Here is a 17,431-nt window from a genome sequence, read left to right on the forward strand (position 1 = left end):
TTGGTTTAATAGAACCTTTATGCGTATGAAGAAAAACAACCTTGCTGATTACGTGACACTCCACCAACAGCAACTTTGATTGAGCTGGATTACCCACCTTTCAATACGTGAGGCTCGTACTTTTCTTTTATTCTGTTACAATTGTATAGGTTTACAAATGTGCTAGTTCCTGCCCCCCCCCCCCCCCCCCAACACACACATAACAACGCACAGACACACACACACACACACACACCCGCAGGCGAGCGCACACACACACTAGTGTCCCATCACATTTCACTTATTATTCCTAAAAGCCTCGATTAATGTAATAAAACAAATCAGAAATACCTCGGAAGTTGACAAACTTATAGCAGCAGTCATCGACAATGATAGGGTCCCCCCCCCCCCCCCCCCCCACACCCCTCAGATTCACATGCTGCGTTCAGTAGTTAAAGGTAGAGTAAACTCAAACAAGAGATTTATGTGTTGGAAAGATGCATACCCGGACCACCAACACATACTGACACTGAATGAAAAACGCGTAATTTTACAGTTAATAAAAAAACATGATTATTCCTGCTAACTGGGGGCAGCCATTTTGTTTCGTTTTTGTAACGTCCGGTGGTATGGTTTGGGGGGAAGTGACGTCAGCTCCGTCCATCTGCTCTATGCACAGTGTAAACCAACGCTCTAATTTACGACAAGGCGCTTCGCTTTCATCAACCTGACTTGTAAAACAATATAAATGACTTGATAGTATGATAAACTATCTAAATATATTTCAATTTGCATCAATAGAACGAAATGGAGTTATAGTATTTTTCTTTTTTTTTAAATCCAAAGAAAAAAATGCATATTATTAGGCCTATTGGTATGCTACGTTCGAGCAAAAACGACCACTCACGATACCCAAGTGATAATTTTTTTCTTTTTTTTTCTTTGGGACTACGTAATTGGTCAGTTTTGTAATTTTAGATGGGAAAGTCTACTTAATGAAGGGTTTTACAGGATTACTTACAGTAATAAAGCCGGACTGCTGATCGATTACGATTAGAGGGGTGTCCGTGCGGTTAACACACAATGCCCTGTGATCTTAATAAAAGAGGCACGTCGTTTTAGTGTGTCTAGACACAGTGTCTGGGGACCGTCTAAATATACACCTGCCAATCAGGAACCACAGGTACAGGCCACGGAAAGAAAATACCAATTAACTAAGAAAACACTCCGATTATTATTTCAGTACGTGGGTTAATTTATGTAGAAACCATAATACAGTTATTTCAACACTTTGACAATGGTGGTTTATTTTGTATTAAAAATAATATATAATTGTCGCTGGCTTACTGGGATGACTATTATTACAGAATATTGCGATGCATCCGCAAAAATCAGGTATGTTTTGTTTCTTCAGTTCGAAGACTAATTCCTGACGTGACACGTTAGGTATTACGTAACCACCAGCTCGCCAGAGGGCGTATACACTGGGATGATACAAAATGGCTGCGCCCGTTATATATAATAGCCGTCACATTTAAGCGTTTTATTAATTAACTATACGATTATACTTGTTGATATTAAGCAATAATGTGCATTATATATCGTTGAATATGCACACCAGGTGAAATGCCTTAATTGTCCCCTCCTTTAAGCTTTATCGCAAACGCTCGCTAACGATTTGACAGATTTTCGCTCTGTCGCAGTTGAACGCCGGGTAGCGAGACACTGTAAAACTTGTTATCAACAAACCCCATAGAAGATGGACTTTGAACCTTGACTCGGCACAATACACAAATCGAACGATCAAGGTATATAAAAATACACAATTGTAGAGACACAGGCGTAGGAAGTGGAGGGAAGGGGGGGGGGGGGGGGGGGGGATGATAAGGTGGACATGTCCCCACTTTGTAGCAGCAGCGATGTTTTTTTTTATATATTTATACATTTATTTATATGTGTGTGTGTGTGTGCGCGCACCTCCCCCCACAGTTTTACACCTTCCTACGCCCGTGAGGAGAGATACGAAGTAATAGAGACGGAGTCTTTATCGCGAACCATAGAGGTGTGGTGGGAGGAGTGGGGGGGGGGGGGGGGGGGGTCCAAGTCGCCATGTTTACCGGTGTGCCAAATGGTTAACCCAGTCTGCAAAAAATTAGGGAGATCGCTATTTTTAACTTGTATACGTGTACTGTAGGTATAGCAACACGTACACGTACACTAACTGGTTGTGATATACATCGTAATGTGTGACACCCTTCCCTCTCTTTTTCACTTTTCTCTGGTGGCGGGATGTGTAGCCCAGTGATAAAGTGCTCGCTGGATACGCGGTCGGCTTGGGGTCGATACCCGTCAGTGGGCCCATTGAGCTATTTCTTGTTCCCGCCAGTGCACCACAGCTGATAATTCAGAGGCCGTGGTATGTGCTATTCTGTTTGTGGGATGATGGATATAAAATATCCCTTGCTACTAAAGGAAAATATAGCGGGTTTCCTCTCTAAAACTATATGTCAAAATTACCAAATGTTTGACACCCAACAGCCGATGATTAATAAATCAATGTGGTCTAGTGGTGTTGTTAAACAAAACTAACAAACTTGTTTTCTGTTGTGTATACATACGCAAATCAAAAGGGTAAATTTCCTGTGCCTGGGTTAGGTGATACTGTGAGAAATATAAATAATACTGTTGTGAGTTACGTTTTATTTCATAACTGTAAACCAGAAGATAGTGTAGAAATAGTGACGAGTGAGAAGTGAAATGTAGTTGAAGTAGTTGTAGGTGATGTAGTGCCACCCTGTGTAGTTATTATAGTATTGAAGTGACAGTGAGTGATGTAGTGCCACTGAGTAGAGAAATGTAGTACTGAAGTAGTAGGAAGTAGTGAGAGATAGCATGAGAAATAGTGTAGTGAACTGTAGTATTAAAGATAAAGCAATATATTAAACTAGCATATCTGAAGTTAGAGTATAAGTAAATAGAAATTTTGTTATAATGGAAATAGTTATGTAGTTGCATAATGTAGTTTAATGATAAACTAGGTAAACTGAATATTACTTACCTTAATGAATACATATAGCTGAGACAATGTTAGTTTTTATTAACATTTAATGACATATTGGTCAATGTGTATAACCTGAAAGTGCTTGTTGATAGCAAATACTGATTGATAGTCAAATAAGGTAGTGAAGTGCAAGAAGCATGTTATTGAGACTGTCGGAAAACTATTTACCTTTGTTGTTACAGACTAAATTGTTGAACTTTACAAACTTGTTGTGTCATCTGTGCTTTCTATAGTTATTTGGAAGTTTATTACCAGTCATTCACAAAACATTCAGATGCTCGGTCGTCACATTTTGTTCTGGTGTCAGAAGTGGGATGTTACTATATCTAACAGCCAGTGATTCAATTCTCATGTTGTAAACAGTTTTGTCCCGATTGAATGGCTTGGTAAAATAAAGCGACAGCTGGTTAGCTTATTTAAAGAAGGCAAAGATACTAATTTAACCAAGAAAAGCCCTAATAACAGTTTGAGAAACGTTAGTGCTTAGGTTAGAATTATAAGTTCTAAAATTAAAAACATAAAATAATAATACATAAAAGTACTCCCCTCCCCCCAAAACCCCCAAAGTCTCTCTGAAATGCCACAAGCTCCACTTCGCATTGAAAATGATGATAATCAAGATTTGATGGAGAAAGCAGAACAATCACTCCGAGAGTCAAGTAACTTGGTGATGACAGATGAAAATGTATTAGGTGATCGAGGTGAAGGTAGAAGCCCTCGCAGAGATCATTACATATACAGAGAGAGAGCAAATACAGAGAATAGCAAATACAGTAGTTCAAGAAATGTCACGAAATATGGAAACTGTCCTAAATGAGATGCAAGAGATGCAACATTCAGTTTCGATACAAGAGGCTATGGGAAACCTTTCAGCAGATCGACCTACATGTAGATAAGCAAATACTGCAACAAATCATCGAATGCAACAAAACAGAGAGCATCGATAGCGCACCTGGAACAGACTTGACATCAGATCCGGAAAGCGTGTGAGACATAGAGCTAGATCATCATATAATGTCAAGTTACCTACCTTTAATGGAAAGGTAAGTTGGTACGTATGGTACAACAGATTTCAAGAAGATGCAGCGAGACAAAGCAGGGCCGTAGCTAGCGGGGAGGATAGCATCATAGAAACTTAAAGAAAATTCTCTTCTTAACCGTTTAAAGAGTTTTAAACTATTAACTACTAAGTTGCCCCCACCCACCCCAAACAAAAAAATCCTAGCTACGGCCCTGCAAAGGTGGAGTACAGATGCAAAATTAGACCAACTGTTACCTAGATTACAAAGGCAAGCAGGAGAGTTTGTGTATGGTCAGCTTTCGCATGAAGTTCCAACAGATTATAAAGCGTTGTGCAGAGCTGATTAACAGGTTTAGAATTATAGAGATCACGAAGAACTTCATTACACAGTTTAGTCGCAGGCAACAAAGACCTGGTGAGACAGTAGAAGAGTTCGCTGCTGAATTGAAACGATTATATGACAACACATATCCATGACAGGATCATAACACCCGGGGAGAAGATTCACTTCAAACGTTTTTAGATGGAGTGAACAATGATAAATCCCAGTTTCAATACATAAAACAACCTGCAGATGTTGACGATACTGTCTTTGAGATTATCAACTTCTACGAGATGTTTCAAATGTCAAAAGATACTAGAACAACATGTAAGGAAGGGAAATATAGCAGAGCCATGCGTGGAGTTGACGTTGATGAATGAAGTGATGAAGAAACTGAGTTTACATCAGTTCAACAGGTAAATCGCATCGGTCAGAAGAACAGAAACAGAATTATCAAAGCTAAGTAAGAAGATAACATGGCAAACAGCAGTAACCAAAATTATCAAAAGGCTGAGTTAGAGAAAAAGAAATGACAGAATTAAAGAAAGATATTACAAAAATACAGAGAACAGCAACACAGATAAGCACCTCCACCCCATCCTTTATTTAATCATCAAAACCCAAGATATAACCGGAATCAAGAAGAAAGATTTGGCTACAGGAGGCAAAATCATAAACCAAAAGGGTGTTTCCATTGTGGAGAGACATCACACTTCATGAATAGATGCCACTACATATATCAAACAACAAAGAAACATTTAAATGTCAATTGTAACAGTAATAAAGAAAATGAATCTTTAAATACCAGCGGATCAATACAAATGGCATAAAGTTGGTCCTCGACACAGTTGAAGGTCAAGTAGCAAAACAAGAAGAAAAAGAATTGAGGCCCGAAATTATAATAGAAAACGTAGAAGGGAACACAGAAAACAAGAAATCAGAAAGTAGCAACGTAAAAGAACCAGATGTCGTAATTATAAGAAGAGATCTTCCAAAACCAAGTGACATATATGTATTTGGGGATGTAGGAGGAATAGAAACAAAATTCATCGTTGATACTGGAGCTGAAGCAACCCTAATATATCAAACAAATTTATGAGAAAATTGATTCATTAGTTAAACCGAAGCTTGGGTCAGAAATAAAACTGCTATACGCAGGAGGAAACAAGCTGCAGAATTATGGTAGAGGTACCTTAAGATTACAGCTAGGAGCACCCAGTTTGCAAAGACAAGTTGTTATCGCAGATATTACAGATGATGCTTTAATAGGCATGGATGTGTTGAAAGGAACAGAAGAGAAAATATTATCCTTAGTCAACGGAAAATTGTTTTCGATGGTGTCGAGATTCGATGCAATGAGACTGAGGAAGATGCGATTCGTAAAATACTAGTAAAATCAGTTGATAATTTCATAATAGAACCATACACGGAGAGTTGCGAAATTTTGATTGAGCCAACTGAATATTTTAAAGAAAACTACCCGTTAGTCATGACTTCAAGTATAGCAGATATTAAGCAGTCAAGTACAGTACAGGTCAGAGTTATGAATCCATATACAACAGCTGCAACAATCAGACAAAATACAGTAATGGGAATAGCAGAAGACATCAACAATAACTCGATTATAAAGATCATAACTGATTGAAAATGAGGTCGAAATAAACAATACAAACAGGGTAAGGCGATTAGCATTACAGTGGTTCAGAAGGTATTCGCCCGCTCGCGAGTAAATATTCTGACAGACGTGTTGAAAAATGCAACTGTCAGTCCGACGGGCGATCCGTCTTTCTGACTGACAGTAAATTTCTTTTATTATTATTTTTATTTTTTTACATTAAATCCGCGACTCCGCATCAGCCATGATAGAATTCAAAAGCATTCAAACAAACGGTTCAGAATGATGACGAAATAGTTCAATACACAATAATGCATGTACCGCATTGCCGACTTCGGAGTTTCCGAAAAGTGCAGGTGTGACATTCCGGAAACGGGTTATAGCAAAAACGGAACCAAAATGTATGGCTTTATGACTTATATGGAACCCAAAAAGAAAACATGTATGGCTAAAACAGCATTACAAGTTGTGAAGGATGATATCATAAATAAAACAACAGCTATATTAATTATGTATTACTTTGTAACACTGTTTTCGTCCATGCATTGAAACGCCGTTGTCACGGGGATCCTATAATACCCGTAACTGAATGAAACACGATTGTCCAAATATCTCTCCTAACTGTATATCTATTAGATCTCTCTGTAACAGGCAGTATATACCCGCGTTGGCTCGTCTAGGTATGATCAGAGATAAGATCTTATATAAAGTATATATTATTATAGCACGTTTAGTTCACTAGAAAACACAAAAAAACACACAATACACTTGGAATCTGTATTAACCTACGCTGACAAATGTACTGCCGCAGTAGTTAATTAATAACAACAATAATAACAACCCAGAACTGATCACTTAATTAGTTAATCTCTAGGTGTCTAGTTTACACAATATGCGAAACACTTCACCGTGACACAACACCCGCACGTGTGATAATTGAGAAACGCTGCCAGGGGAACTTAATTAATAAAGGAATTACAGCTCTATTCCTAACTGGTTAATTTTTAATTAACCCTTACTACTCATTCAGTAACCTTGTAACACAGAATTAATACTGGTACCTATCACAATAAAGACAATAACCTACAGTTTACCTAGGTCCTCTAGGATGACTGGCTAAGCTTTATATTACCAAATACTCGTATAAATAGAGAACAGTAAGTCTACGATTTACTTCGTCAGATGACCGAAGACACTGTCTAAAGAATATTGGTATAATACAGTATTAAAATATTAAAGGTCACATCAATCACATCAAGGTTATACAACAGAGCAGAAATAATATATTTACCAAAGTCCCGTCTGAACTAATATAGATCGTTCAGTGGACAACGACCGTTCCCCTCGGATACCTTCCTGTGTCTCCTCGATATCTCTAAAATCCTATCTATTTATTCGAAAATCTGAGATACAGCGAATATCGCCTGGGGGTACATCGCGGCACCGAATCTTATCATCTGATATTTCCACCTCTCCCAGAGTCGGTATATTTTTCTCTGATCGTCAGACTGGCTGACGCCGATCGTCGCCAAATCACGGTTGTAAAAACCGCACTCGCGGAGGTATTACGTAACTACTCGCCACATGGCCTCCACATCTGCACTAAGTGCAATTTGGAATGTACGGTCGCGCGAAGGTATTACGTAACAAAGTGTCCACCTGGGCTAAGTGCATAGGAACTGCACACGGCCCTCTAAAACAATTAATATCGCCACAGGCGAAAACAAAATTAAGAGCATTTTCCGTCACAGCCGTTATAGCTAAAACAAAATTTAAAACATTAAATAAGGTACCATTTTCGCAAATACACTTTTAAAGGTGCCATTATATCCACATCGGTTCCCTTTTGGCCAACAAAAATGGTTCCGTTTTGATAGTGATTCTGATTTAGCCTCATTCCTGGAAACAGAGCTGTCAAAAGGTCAATACTTCCTATAAAGTATTTGTTTACGTTCAAAGTATGTTGACGGTGTGTTTTAGATATATTTTTGTTACATACTTGCTGGATGCCACTTGAATTTTGTAAATCTATAGGAAATAAATGTGTAAATGTCTTTATCAGAATATTCCAAAATTTATTGAAATGTCAATCAAGGTTTGGGGTATGATTTTGTTCGTTTGCCACGCGGTGTTGATCACCTACCATGTGTCTTTAATAATGTTTTGTCATTATATATACATTGTATATATATATATATATATATATATATATATATATATATATATATATATATATATATATATATATATATATATATATGTGTGTCTTTGTATGTATATGTATATGTATATGTATATGTATCTATCTATCTATCTATCTATCTATAATATATATCTATATATATATATATATATATATATCTATATCTATCTATATATATATATATATATATATATATATATATATATATATATATATATATATATCTATATATATTATATATATATATATATATATATACTAAAAGGCAAAAGTTATTGTAACATGAGATTTTTTGGAGTAATTAATTTGTGAATGGATTTATGGATGTAAACCAGAGAAAATGTGCATGAAACAGCTCGAAGAAATGCAACCAAGCAGTTTTTGCTGCGATTGGATGCTTTGTGTGAGAAACATTCTTGAAGGGGATCGTTTTGGAGGTGGTAGCGTTATAATATGGGGTGCAATTACAGTCACAGGCCGGACCCATCTACTTGTGATTGAAGGCAATTTGAATGTTGTTAGGTACCGAGATGAAATTTTGCAAACAACTTTGTTACCGTTTTGGCAACAGAACGGCCCCGGGATGACCTTACAACACGATAACGCCAGACCACACATTGCTAGAGTTGTGCAGCAGTATCTGAATCAGAACAATGTTGATGTGCTACCCTGGCCTGCCAGATCCCCGGATTTGTTACCAATCGAACATGTCTGGGATGAAATGGATCGACGCTTGCGACGTCTTCCAAATCCTCCAAACAACACTGCAGGAACTCGGGCTGGATTGGCATTCCCAGGAAATTTCTCCAGCGTCTAGTGGTCTCAATGAGACGACGGTATCAGGCCTGTATCGATGCTCAAGGTGGACAAACTCGCTACTGACTGTGTGAACTTCGCTCTGGACCCCCTCTAGTGATGTGGCTTATTTGCATATGACAGGTGCGCCCTTTTCATGGACTACTGCTCGTTACCATACCTTCGAACATTTCTCTTTCCATGTTATGACGTTTCATATATGGCAGTAAAAACGTATCATCAATTATGTCTTTTGTGTTTCACAATAACTTTTGCCGTTTAGTATATATATATAGCTAAACATATATATATATATATATATATATATATATATATATATATATATATATATATAGCTAAACAATAATATATTGTATACGCTGGCAGACTGTTAAAAATTCTGGTGGGCTAGTCAATTTTAGTGGTTCTGGTCTAGCGGGCTAGTGAACTATTTTCCATTTCTGCACCCCTGCATTAGTAAATGAACAGTCCATCATAAAAGGAAACCAGTACACAACAAAAGAAAGTCCATTTCTTATCAGGAATAATCACGAAAGAAACAAAATGGCTTTAAAGGAAGAGGAAGATAGAGAATTTAGAAAAGTAGCTGCTAAAATTTCAGAACATATGGGTATTCTGTTTCTCAATTCAATCATGGGAAATACAACTCCAATAAAAATAGAACTGGCCAAATTGTTAAACGAAGATGCAGATGTCTTTTCTAAAAATGAAAATGATCTGGGTAGAACAAATCTCTGTGAAATGCCATAAATACTGGAAATGCAAAACAATCTTTTCACAGAACACCTCTTGTTTTTGCAGAAGAGGAGGAAAAAGCTATTCAGAATCTTAAGAACTAAGGAGTAATAAGAGAAAGTAGTTCTCCCTGGAGTTCACCAATCGTATTTGTAAGAAAGAAAGACGACAGTGTACGAACGTGCATAGACTACAGACGACTTAATGAAGTTACAGAAGCAGATGCATTCCCAATACCCAGAGTGGAAGAATGTCTAGACGCAGGTCCTGGAGCTAGTTTTCAGCACACTTGATATGATTTAAAGTTACTATCAAATTCCATTGCGAGAGAAAGATATTCTTAAAACAGCTTTCATTTTAAAACAAGGCTTGTTTGAATTTACAACCATGCCATGCAGGTACAATCTTTCAACGGGTGTTTGAATTAGCGCTTAAAGCGTTACAGTGGACTGGTTGTGTCTTATATGTAGATATTGATTTTTGAGCAACTTAAAGAAGCAAATATGAAGTTACGCCCAGACAAGTGTGAACTTAAGAAAAAGGAAATTGTGTTTTTGGGACACAAAGTGACGTCAGAAGGCATACAACCAGACCCAAATAAAGTGGAAAAATTGTACAGTGGAGAGAGCCAAAGAACGTTCAAGAGGTAAAGCAAGAATATGTTCATATTACCGTCGTTTTATAAAAGATTGTTCAAAAATAGCAAAACCCTTAAATAACCTCACGGAAGATGAAAGTGAATTATTATGGACAGACAACTGCCAGCAAGCATTTAATCAACTGAAAATAGCTTTAACAAGTGCTGAAGTAATGGCTAGTCCCACGAATGATGGTACATTTATTCTAGACACAAAAGCTTCCGATTTCGGAATAGGAGCAGTCCTTTCCCAAATCCAAAATGGACAATGGTTATTAGTTATGCTAGTCGATCACCTAATAGAGCAGAAAGAAATTACTGCATAACTGATAAAGAGTTATTAGCTGTCCGATACTTTGTTGAGTTTTTAAAACATTATTTGTTGAGAAGGAATTTTAAAATCAGAACAGATCGCCACTAAAATGGCTAATGAACTTTAGAAACCCAAAGGGGAAAGTGGCTAGATGGATTGAGACATTGTCCGAATATGATTTTGAAATAGAATTTAGACAAGGTGTGAAAAATGGAAACGAAGACAGCATGTCAAGATATCCAAATCCAGATGTCCATTCACAGATTCTATGCAGAATTTGAAGTGTGGTCCTTGCACAAAATGTCGGAAAAGAGCCACAGAAATGCAGGGTGTATACAGAAATGAAGATGTACAGACTCGGAGTTGTTTACGTAATCAAGGGTGTAGTGTCACTGTACCAGCAGTGAAGTGTAATAAAAATAAAGTGTGTTTTATTTAACGACGCCACTAGAGCACATTGATTTTTTATCTTATCATCGGCTATTGGACGTCAAACATATGGTCATTCTGACACTGTTTTTTTTTTAGAGGAAACCTGCTGTCGCCACATAGGCTACTCTTTTACGATAGGCAGCAAGGGATCTTTTATTTGCGCTTCACACAGGCAGGATAGCACAAACCATGGCCTTTGTCGAACCAGTTATGGATCACTGGTCGGTGCAAGTGGTTTACACCTACCCATTGAGCCTTGCAGATCACTCACTCAGTGTTTAAAGTCGGTATCTGGATTAAAAATCCCATGTCTCGACTGGGATCCGAACCCAGTACCTACCAGTCTGGAGACCGATAGCCTAACCACTGCGCCACCGAGGCCGGTTTGAAGTGTAATAAGCTAATTGCACTATTTATACATGTAGTAATCATACTGTTTCTGTTGAGTATATTTGTTTGAGACAACACACACAGGAGTGAAGAACTGAATTTAAATGCAGGAATAAGTTCAAGTAAAGAAATAAGGAGGATAAAACAGAAGCTGAAAGAATGGTACAGAGATGTAGGTGAAAGGCAGAAAACAACCTACAAGCCTAATGTAATCAAAAACCCAAAGCAGAGGGTGCCGATACCTACTTTGATGGTCCACAAGAGATGAAACAATTCTAAGAGGTAACTGGTTCCCGTGGAATCAACATCTGTCTTCAAGGGATATGGACAAGACAACATTTAAAATCAGCGGTTAGTAGAGAAAAAGAATGTTATGATGTTAAATAATCACTGAACACATATAGAGCAGGCGACCTTTTATGGTACTATCATCAAAAAGAAAGAAAGAATCAATATGCCCTAAACTACAAATGCCATATGATGGTAGTTTATGTAAAGCAAAATGAATTAGCAAGTTGCTCCGAAGAATGAAACAATGAGTAAACAAAAAACCAAGTTAAAATGTCTAAATGAATCATCATGTTCTAAAGTAAAGAAATAATAATAATAATAATAATAATAATAATAATAATAATACTAGTTATAATCCAATCATTAAGAGGTAGTGAAGTAAGCAGAGGAAGGTTTAAACAGATTTATGAGTAAGAAAATAAGTAAAATATAAAACAGGCATAATGAGATGAGAACTGTACATCTATTTAAGTTATCAATTTTAAATTTTCAGTTCCATCTCATCTCTTTCTTCTGTTTCATCTGTTTCATTTCATCTGTTTCATCTTCTAACCTCAACATCCAAGCAAAGGTGAACCTGGTGGCCGTCCGAGGATATGCATGCCGTTGCGGGAAATGTCCCACCTACGTCGGGGAGAAAAGGAGGGTTGTGGCCCACTTTTTGAAAAACCATGTCCCTTTTGGCCAGGCCATGTTCTATTGCACGCTGTGCAATTTTAGGTGTGCAACCAAGAGAGAACTGGAGACGCACGTTCGGAGTCCGACGTATGGAAGAGACGGGGGAAGAGGTTGACGTCACATCATATTTAAAGGAATCTTTGACAGGGTATGCAGTTCGGACTGTTGACGTGGTAAAACTAACTGCAGAAGAATCCAACAGAGTCTGGACGAAGAGAACGAAGCTAACAGATAAAGCACAAGCAGCACCACAGACAAACACACCAATATAAACACCAACAATGACTCAGATACAACCAACAGTGACACAACCTACATTTGCAGACTGACGCCCTAGACATTGGCAACCTGATGACAACGCCGACGCTAACGGCAACAGTAACACAACAGGCACCACAACAGTCAGCACCAGACACCCAACCTCAGATCGACACAACACCGGATCTTCTGCCAACTACGACAGACAATCAACACGGGCCACCAACAGACATACAACAAGCACCGCAGTCACCAACCCCATCTACAACATGATCTACATCATCATCATCATCATCATCGGGGGGAAGCAGATATATATCACAAGAGGCATTGACGAGACTGGATAGGACAGACAACTGACTGGTGGATGGAATAGAAAAGGTGACGGAGATGATGACAAGAATGACGTAAGTGATTGAGAAGTTCGAGGGAAGGAAAAGTCGAATTGACGACGACGATGACCACCAGACGACAAAACGACAAAAGACAGACGACAGAGAGAAGACTGACGGGAAAATACGTAAACAAAGACCAGAGATGTCACACTACGAGATTAGAGACTGGAAAAATGAGCGACGACCTTACAACAGACGATGGAACCATTCACGATAAATGTTAACAATTTCTAAACTTACTGATAACTTTTATTTATGTTAAATATTTAGGGAAACATTTTAGAAACGTAACTATAAAAATTAACAAATGACTTATTTAATAACTAATAATATTGATAGGGTTTAATAACTTGTTTGCAATCTTGAGTAATTCTTCAGAAGTGCACTTCTCTCTTCCAAAAGTAACTAACTGATCTAGTGATTTCTCTAGAAATTAGGCAAGGCATGAATGACCAAACACTTTTGTGGCATTTTCACCATTTTCGGGGCACTTGTTTTTCATTAAAAATACACAAAAATTAATTGAAATAAACATTAATGTAATTTATGTGCTTGCGTTAATAAATATATGGCAAAAGATATAAAATGCATATTTTATTAATTAATAGTACCTTTTTTGGTGTTTTATAAAGGCAATTTTAGAATTAATGACTCAAAAAGGCTCGTTTAATCTCATGGCAGCATGGTGCTGATTAAGGCAAGATGGTGCTAGACTATTGAGGCATGGTGCTGCACCATGCTAAAACAAGCTAGGGAAAACACTGTGATCCGAAAAGTTTCAAATAATTACAATGTTCAGGTTTGATAACAATAATGTTGATGAATAATTTTGAAAAATATTAGTCTGTTAGTTGCAAAGAATAACAATGATTACAATTATAGTGATGTATACAGTAGGATATTATTAGTAACATTCCAAACATGATGTGACATTTCAATTTTTTAACGTTGACAGGAATCTCATGTAGATTAGTGATATATATTTTTTAAACCTTATACAGAAGTTTTAAGTGTTAAATATCACTCAGTTTTTTTAAAACTAATTGTTGTGTGTTCAACCAATTCTTGTTTTGTTTTTTTATTGGTTTACAGTATTATGATATTTAGACATGGTATGGTGCTAGTCAACAAGTTGTTATCTTATGTGCCAAAGTGTTCACATATATTTTAATTATTAATTATTGATAATGCACAGTATGTGTTTTCTGTGTTTTTTGCGAGGACGCAAATGTATCTAAGCAGAGGGTAATGTGAGAACCCAGTATATGTATAATTAATACTGTTGTGAGTTGCGTTTTTTTTTTCATAATTGTAAACTGGCGCTCACATAACTCCGGTATGAGACCATTACCAACCGCCAACTTACGAAGTCTTTTATGTCCATTTCTTTACGTTTGGGCGAATGTCGATCTTTGTAAATGATGTAATTATTACTTGTGTACATTCCAAATTCATATTCCAATGATGTCGTGTCGTGGCACGGTGTTTTTGGTCACTTCTGAGTATTTAACAAATCAAAGTTAATCTGTTCACGCACTTGCAAATGGCGGTGATAGCCGATTGACCGAGACATTCAAGAATTATATTTATTGTACATCCGGGTCACAGCTGCCCAACCTTTCAGCTGTAAATACAACTAAACTTTGGAAAACCAAAGTTTAAATTATTATTTTTGTGAGAACATGAATGAGATTAGAATTTACTGTATATGTTTATTTAGATAATTTATTGAGGTATTAGTTTACACTAATAATAGGGAAGTCGGGTGTACTTTTAGCGTGACTAGCTTTACCCAGCCCAAAGGGAGAGGGTCTTAGTTCGCTGATTCAGTCGGCTGATTTTGGTCGTTTTAGACGTGAATACCTTCCCAGTGCGCTGATTCAGCACGCTGATTTTACCAGCACGCTGATTTTTCGCTGATTAGCAAAGGTTATAAAAAGGCAGCGTTTAACGCTGGCCGTCAGTATAGAAGTAGTGAGAGATAGCATGAGAAATAGTGTAGTGAACTGTAGTATTAAAGATAAAGCAATATATTAAACTAGCACATCTGAAGTTTGAGTACAAGTAAATATAAATTTAGTTATAATGGAAATTGTTGTAGTTGCATAATGTAGGTTAATGATAAACTAGGTAACCTGAATACTACTTACCTTAATGAATACATATAGTTGAAACAATGTTAGTTTTTAGTAACATTTAATGTGGTCAATGTGTATGACCTGAAAGTGCTTGTTGATAGCAACTACTGATTGATAGTCAAATAAGGTAGTGAAGTGCAAGAAGCATTTTATTGAGACTGTTGGAAAACTATTTACCTTTGTTGTTACAGAATAAATGGTTGAACTTTACAAACTTGTTGTGTCATCTGTACTTTCTATAGTTATTTGGAGATTTATTACCAGCCATTCACAAAACATTCAGACGCTCGGTCGTCACAATACTAGGTTATAATATAACCCAAGGTTTACCTCAACATACACCTGTGGGTAGGCGTCTTTTGACTTGCTTGGGTAGACAGAAAACAGCTACATTTTCTATTAGTAGCAAGGGATCTTTTATATCCACCATCTCACAGACAGGATAGCACACACCACGGCCTTTGTTATACCAGTTGTGATGCACTGGGTAAAACGAGAAATAGCCCAATGGGCCCACCGACGGGGATCGATCCTAGACCGACCTCGCATTAGACTGTGGTATGTTCTATCCTGTCTGTGGGATGGTGCACATAAAATATCCCTTGCTACTAATGGAAAATGTAGAGGGTTTCATCTCTAAAACTGTATGCCTCAATTACCAACTGTTTGACATTCAATAGCCGATGATTAATGAATCAATTATGCTCTAGTGGTGTTGTTAAACAAACAAACAAACAAACTGATGCGTCTGCGCCTTGCGTTTAGGCATATACACAACATAGGAGTATTTCATCACAGCTGGCCGCACGCGTTTTGAAAACACACGCATCGCACGCATACAGTCTAGACGCTCTTTATATCCGGGCCGCAAGCACGCGCCACATCAAATCCAGTGGCAAATCCAGAAAATCCATTGGAGGGGGGGGGGGAGGGGAGGGGGTGCAATGACATGAGACCGAATGCCAAGGGAACTTTGGGGGAGGTTTGAAGGGGATTTCCTTGCCCCCCCCCCCTTTATATAGCAAGAACATTTGTTCCTAGAATTCTCCAACGTAAAAAAACAAAAACAATTTTTTTTTTATAACTGTCGCAAAATTTAGGCCCCCCCCCCCCTAGATCCGCTTCTGATATGCCTTAAGTCGTTATCGACCACTAATGAAATTACTAGTACTTACCTAACACTGAAGGTAATATGGACTGGACGCGTGCATACCTAAAAGAACAATGCTTATTGTCTTCACAGTTTTGCTCCCCACTTTCTTTGTAGACACGTCTTACTATGTGGGTATGGCGAATACATTTGTACTTGTTGTCATCGTACTGCTGTACATCCTGTACACCCCGTCACCTGACTACACGTCACTGTTGTTGAAAACGCAGAAACTAAAGACCGAGGTCTCCTTAGGATTACTAGTTGTGAGTTGCAATTACAAAGTTATACGCAAATGGGTTGAGAGAGAGAGAGAGAGAGAGAGAGAGAGAGAGAGAGAGAGAGAGAGAGAGAGAGAGAGAGAGAGAGAGAGAGAGAGAGAGAGGGGAGGGAGGGAGGGAGGGAGAGACACACAGAGAGAGAGAGAGATAGAGAGAGTGTGTGTGTGTGTGGGCAATTGGGAGCTGTACGTGTGTTTGTGTATGTATGTATGTATGTATGTGTGTGTGTGTGTGTGTGTGTGTGTGTATGTGTATGTATGTATGCCTGTATGCATGTATGTCTGTCTGTCTCTATGTATGTATGTATGTATGTATGTATGTATGTATGCATGTATGTCTGTCTGTCTCTATGTATGTATGTATGTATGTATGTATGTATGTATGTATGTATGTATGTATGTATGCATGTGTGTATTCTATAATGTATTACTAGTCTATTTTTATATTACAATGTAACGTGTTCTCCTGCACTATACTGTGCAGCCATTGTAGAAATGTTCTTCTTGTTTTTGTATCCATGAGTTGCAAAGCACAATGTCAAAAAATAATTTACAATTGAAGTGTATTAAAAAAATTAACGAGATCCTTCCCTTTGAAATTCTGAAAATGAAAAATTATATTTATTTCCTGTTTTTATTTATTTATTAGTTTTATTATTATTATTTTTTATTATTATTCTAGAACGATACAGACACCAGGCATGGCTATATGCAGTA

The sequence above is a fragment of the Gigantopelta aegis genome, chromosome 1 (assembly GCF_016097555.1).
Source record: "Gigantopelta aegis isolate Gae_Host chromosome 1, Gae_host_genome, whole genome shotgun sequence".
Classification (NCBI taxonomy): Eukaryota; Metazoa; Mollusca; class Gastropoda; order Neomphalida; family Peltospiridae; genus Gigantopelta; species Gigantopelta aegis.